General features: G+C 41.9%; 1 long non-coding RNA gene across 1 annotated transcript; it reads right to left on the minus strand.

Moving 5' to 3' along the window:
• Positions 1 to 611: 611 nt before the first annotated feature.
• On the minus strand, positions 612 to 5,900 carry LOC139827014 (uncharacterized). Its single transcript, XR_011737192.1, has 4 exons — positions 5,589 to 5,900; positions 4,525 to 4,663; positions 4,332 to 4,418; positions 612 to 1,606 (listed from the first exon to the last, which is right to left on the minus strand). It is a non-coding gene; the product is annotated as an uncharacterized lncRNA (long non-coding RNA).
• Between the last annotated feature and the right edge of the window lie 482 nt (positions 5,901 to 6,382).

Raw genomic sequence — 6,382 nt, forward strand, 5'->3', positions numbered from 1 at the left:
AGTCCCAAGCTTTTGGCCTAGACTTAAAACTGGCTTTTGTCTTTGGATCCGCTGTCAACCTAACCTAGAAAGTGGGGGTTTTCTTCATCTTCTTTGCCATGACTTTGCGTAAGACATGAGAACACAGTCCAGCAGTAGCCATGACATTTTGCCAATAGGCTGGGGTTCACAGCTTGAGGTTTCAGTGTTCAGCAGTGCTGTTATGAGAAAAAACATGTATTAAAATATAAAGTCAGCCACTGCTTCTCGAATCAAGCCATCCAAGTAGGTGGCAAATTTCTACCACTTCCTTTCTTGCTACAGCCCTCTCCTCCTACCAACACGGCGGACAAATTGCATCTTGTACACTTACCTACTTATGTTGTCTTGTGTACCTAATTTACTCTGTCATTTAAGCCAGCTTTGAAGCAGGTCCCTGTTGCTTAGTGTGCACTTTTGCAATATATACACATCTTGTCAAAGATCCCTGCTGGAAAGTGGCACTGGATTGCAGGACAGTGATTTCAGCTACATCCAGTTCATGAGAAACACTGTAATTCAAAAAGCAAAAGCATCTTGATCTGCTTGTGAATCTTTATTCTGTATATAGTGGAAAATAGCTTTGGGGGCTCTGTTCAAATGCTTCCAGTTAGGGATAACATTTCTCAAAAGTAAATCTCTTAATTTACAAGCCTGTTATTGCCAAAGTCAGCCTTTATTTTAAGGTGTTCTCAGAAGAGTGCACATGACTCACATCTTAGCAGAAGCAGGCAAAATTTTGCAATCCATGTGTTTTGCCAACAGTAACAACACGTTTGCAAGGGGAAAGGTTTACTGAATCTTTTTTTTTTCCTTCCCTCAAGTGTCCTGAACTTCTGAGAGCGCTCTGACAATCCTTCTCCATCACTTACAATTTTTTCTTCTGTCCCAGAGCAGCCACCATTCCCAGTATCACCAGCTCCTCCTTTGTCAGGCCTGCAGCCCACTCAGTGCTCCCCAGTGCTGCTGCCAGCCCGCAGCGCTCTCGCCCAGTGGCACAAGGAGATAAAGCCAGTTCAATAAATCTGGTACCATCTGCACATCAGACATCACAGCCCCTCAGCCAAAGATCTGCACTCAATCCCCGCTCAGCAGTCACAGCCCTGCCACAAGCAGGATAAAAGCTACGTGGGAAGACATGGTGAGGAATGCGCCATGTGAAAGCATTTTCGGGGAGCCAGCTGGTGAACGAGCCTTTCCTTTCAGACATGCAAAATGCCCAAGTCAGTTTGCCAATGCCAGGAGAAGTGAGGAGGCCAGCGGACACGATGTAGAGCAGCCATGCAGCAGGAGCCTTCAGGGTCTGTGCAGGCACCCAGGGTCCCCTCTGCTGCTGGGGGCCAGCTGTGGCGGCCATGGTTCTCCATGACTTTGCACCATCAGCCCCACCAGGCCAGGCCTTGCCATGAAGGGCTGCACATCTCCAGCCCCTCCAGTGGTCCCAGAGGTACATTTCTTTAGAGAGTTGATTTCTCTGTAGCAGCTTGCACTGTGCTTCAAGGGTTCTTTTTTTCCCAACTGAGTAGCTTCCCAAATTGTCTTCAATATGCTGAATACTTGTTTTGGGGTCCATACTGTCACTTTGCTCCTAGCCAATGGCAAAAAAAAATCAGTATGTGTGCTTTCAAGGATTTCTCCTCATTTTCCATTAATATTTTTCATTTACTGTTCATGATAAGCCAAAAAACCCATGGTTGCCTGGCCTCTAAGACAAAACTAGGGAAAAAAAAATCTATTTTTTTGCCAGCATGTCTTGAAAGAAAGGTCAGATGCTGGCTGCCTGTGCAATAGCCTACCCAGATGCAAACCCAGACTCGTTACATACTGGTCTCATTGCTTCATTTGCTATGTGGAAAGACAATATGCCTCAGTTACTAATGCTATGGACGGTATTTCCACCAGCCTGTACCTGCCACCCCAAAAAGACCTCCTTAATGTTCTCCTACTGCAAACAGAGCTGCACTTGGCTGCAGGTGGCCATCCCTGCCCAAGCACAGCGGTCTTGAAAGAGAGCAGCAGATGAGCGATGCTAAAAATGAGACCACAAAATTCCCACATGTGGTGCATGGAGCAGCAGCTCCTCTGGGGAAGCAGTATCTGCAGGAGGTTGTATTGCAAAGAGATGGTCCTTCCAGCCACCTGGTGAGAGCAAAGAGCAGACCACATGTGCTGGGGGTGCCAGTCCTCTGTTTGGCCAAGAATATTCATATTACAATATGATTTGAACTGATTCTCAGGAGTGACTGGAAAAAGAAGAGGGGATATTGTGAGGCTCTACATGTTAAAGTAGCCATAATCAATTGAAGTAAAAGAAAGTAAATCTCTGTCCTTTAATCCAGACAAAACTATTCCATAAATATTGGAATGTTTCTGAATTGTGCAATTGAGGTAATATTTTTTATTTAAAAGGTCTGTATTTAAAAAGTATTGGAGAAAGTGTACCAGCACATGCACATACAGTAAAATGCATAAGGACCTTAAACCACACAATGATCCAAATTGTGCATCCAGATGTGCCAGGGATCTTTTAGGCTAATAAAATCTGTGACACTGTATGTTTCATAACAAAACTTTTATATTTGAAGGACAGGGAACCAAAGATCATTCTGAAAAGGATATTCACAATTACTCAGACCAAATCCTGACCTATTTTAGCACAGACAAGGCTAAAGCTAACCCAGAAAATATTTAAACATTTGCTATAGTAGCCATGCATACCATGAGATACATATATATATATGTATTTTTAATGAGTAGCACCAACTTTTCCATCCTGATGAAAGAGGAATTTAATTGGATTGATGAAAAAATAATAAACAGATGTAATGAAAACATTTCTGAAAAGGAAATTCATGTCACAGAAATCCCTTGACTAATCATAAAGTGATGCGGCTTTGAAAGGAAATACTTTGATTGCATTTTTACTCCTCTGAGAAGTCAGATGTTTGGAAATACCCAGGATTTTTAAAAAATATTTCCTGATGTGCACATAGAAACAGATTGTAAACTCAGGAACTAGGGCCTGATTCTTATCTCTTTTTCTTTTTTTCTTTTTTTCTTCTTCTTTTCTTTTTAACTCAGGTGAACCACCTGTGTTTCACAAGAGTAACTCCGCAAACTAAGATGGAGATATTTCTGATTTTCATAGATGAGGAGCCTAGGAGAGAATTCACTAAATAAGGCTGGTAATTTGAGTGCTATTTGTCTACTTCCCCATTACAACCACTTTGAAAATACTGCAACTATGTCAGTGTCTAAATTCAGCAACACAATACCAGCTATTTACAACAAGCACTCTTAAGTAAGTTAATAAGCTTTTTATATACTTATAAACTAGATTTTTGCCCCAATTTCCTCAAAAATAAAGGAAAAAATGTATTCCATATCCTCTCACCAGCCCAAAGAAGGAGCAAACTAATGCCTATAACAGCGTCCTGTGAGTTACCTTGGCTTTACACCACTATAATTGTGAGCAAAATGTATTACTACAAGCAGCAAAGAAATGCAGACAGGCAGAGAGGAATAAAGGCAGGCATTCATACATTCTCTGTTTTGTATTAGCTACTGTCCTTCACACTTAAGTGAAAAAAGTAAAAGCCACGTTGCGTGCAGCAAGTTGTGTTGTAGCTAAGGAGCTTCCAGACAACTGGAGATGTGTCAGGCTGAGGAGGGGCAGCATTATTGTCTGAGCATATAATGGTCCCTATCGCCAAGAAAACTTTACAAGAGTCTGTCCAACTACCTCATCCCAACCCACTGCTTGTATACACCACCAAAATTAATTAGCATAACATGGTCTCTTTTTAAGTACATCATATCAATATACAAAGCCATAAAAACAACAGTGTTTGCCAAACAAGTTGGCCTGAGCCACACTCCCAAGCAGAAATATAAGAAAATAAAAGTTCGGGTGATGCCTTGTAGTTTCTGGCACTCATGCATCCAAGGGTGGGAGTGACGTGGCTGCCGACTCCATGTCCTGACATTGTGACTGCATTAAGCTGCTCACCAGCAGAAATAATATCCTTGAGTCACACCTGACTCAGCCCTGGGCTCTGCTCAGGTGGCACAAAGGATTGGTCCATGTCTCTTGCTGGCTTGTGGGGATTTCCACTGCTGCTTCCAGGTCTAATAACTCACATTCCCAGAGCCGCAGACAGATCAGAAGAGAGACACAGTGCAGAGTATACAGGATACGTTTCTGACACTCACTATACATCTCCTTGCCCTCGTGTCTGCCCTGACAGTCAAGAGCAGCCTCTGTCTTAGTCAGGGCGAGATGGGAGCAAGCAATCTGTCATAGCCATTCTTACCAATTTTAAGATGATTTTGCATTGCCATGGTAAAGAAATGAAAAGCTGCAGCCTGGGAACGACGCTGAATGTTTTAGAAGGTACCTCCTAGAAGAACAGTAATTAATATTTTTAAATTAAAAATTGAAAGGTCATTCATCACCTTCAGAATTCAAACACAGCTTAGAGCTGGAGCTTACAGCTTCATACTCACCCCAATATTTTTCCTGTTCATACAAGATCCCTTTTTTAACAGCCTCCCTGTTTTGATTTTGGACAAAATTCCTGCACTTGCAGAAACCGAAAGAAGATTTTCCCATTGTCTTTGGTGCATTTCTCTTTTCATTTCAAGCCTTAAAAAAAAAAAAAACTTATTTGAAATCTAGAAGTCTGGAAAATGGATGTTAGTGGGAATTACAAGTCTGACAAATGCTCATCTCAATGCAGGCACCACACGCAAGATGTTCAGAGCCAAGTGTTTCCTGTTTCACCACGTGGACAAGGTGATTGTGTCGAGAAAGAGAAGGAAAAGCCAGCGCTGTGGAGGACAGCTAGGAGCGGACTCAATGTACCCTTACCCACCCTGTTCCAAAGCTGAAAGTAAGTGGCTAAATTCTTTCAGTCCTTCCCATCGATATCCAGGCAGCCCAGGAGCAACACGTACAAGTGCTCAGAGCAAGTGACTGGGAAGAGAACCTGAAAAAAACCTACTCTGCAACACAATCCACCTCCTTCTATACCTGAATGGCCTAGGAAAGTATATTTTTCTGACAGAAATTTGTGGGAAAAGGCATTACAAAAAGTGATATCCAAAACAAACTGAGTGGAGGAAAGCAACTCTCACTAGGTAAGGTACAAAAACATTCAGCTTTTACTTCGGTAATAAAATAAAATATCAGGACTCTAGTGATCAGTAGTATTAACGTGTTGTGTGAGCAACTGTCTGGGGAGAAGAAAACCTTTTCATGAGTGCTGTTGGTTCAGAGCAGTTCTGTAAACCTGAACCTTATTTGTATGTTTGAACGGAAGCTCAATTCTTTCAAAAATCTGGATCAACTCACAGGATTATGAGATCTACATAAGAAATAGTTTTATAGAGAGACACAGCCTTCTTTGCATTTTGTGTAGCATAGAGCACCCTGCATGAGCCCTAAAGACAGCAAACTCTAATTATACTGCAGTAATAGAAACACTGAGATTTTGATTGTTTGCATGCAAAAGGAGAGCATAGGGTGCTGCATTATGACTGGCAGTAAAAGAAAAGAAAGATGCCCTTACCTGTATTTAAATCATTTTTTTTTCCTAGGGAGGCAAAGTAAACACATAGGAAAACCTGAAAGTTTCCGGGCAATTTATCACAATTATCTTTAGAACAAAATCGTCCTGTCCTACACTCCAGCAATAGATGGTTGTGAGATAAAGTGCCTTTTTAAGAAGCAAAGCTATGCAGAAGCCAAAGTATGATTCAGTGGTCTTAAACCAATAGACATGTTTCAGTTTTAAAGATGCTTACATCTGGTGATAGACCATTTGGGAAGCTGGCATTTTCCTGTTTATAAATATCTTTGTTGCTTTGACTTCTGTTCTACTTCTGAGTATTGCATCAGCTCCCATAGGAAGAGGCTGTCCTTTTTATATCCTTCTTAGATGTTTATTCAGCATCTACTACCCCAGAACAGGGTATTGTCAATGATTAACTCGGGTCTGACAAAACAAACTCTGCCAATAACCTTTGTCCATCTGTTGCCAAGGTCCAAGACACACAATGCCACCCACTGGGGACCTGACATTGCTTGCTCTTCCCCAGATAGCAAGAAGTGCAGTTTCAGGCCCTGACTGCCGCTCCCAGGCATGAAGGTAGCAGTTCCAACAGATTCAATATCAAGAGATTTGGTAAAGTGCTTCCCGCTGAGTCAGTCTCAGTAAAAGCACACAGCAAACCTCAGAATGAATCGAATAACCTGCCATCTGAAGTGCCAGTCATTCGTAATGCACATTTCACTTGTAAAAACAATTTCTATCTTTTCCATATCCAACATTAACCAAGCGAGCAAAGATCAAAGGGTCCTCTT

This window comes from Patagioenas fasciata, chromosome 1, assembly GCF_037038585.1.
Source record: "Patagioenas fasciata isolate bPatFas1 chromosome 1, bPatFas1.hap1, whole genome shotgun sequence".
In the NCBI taxonomy this organism is placed as follows: domain Eukaryota; kingdom Metazoa; phylum Chordata; class Aves; order Columbiformes; family Columbidae; genus Patagioenas; species Patagioenas fasciata.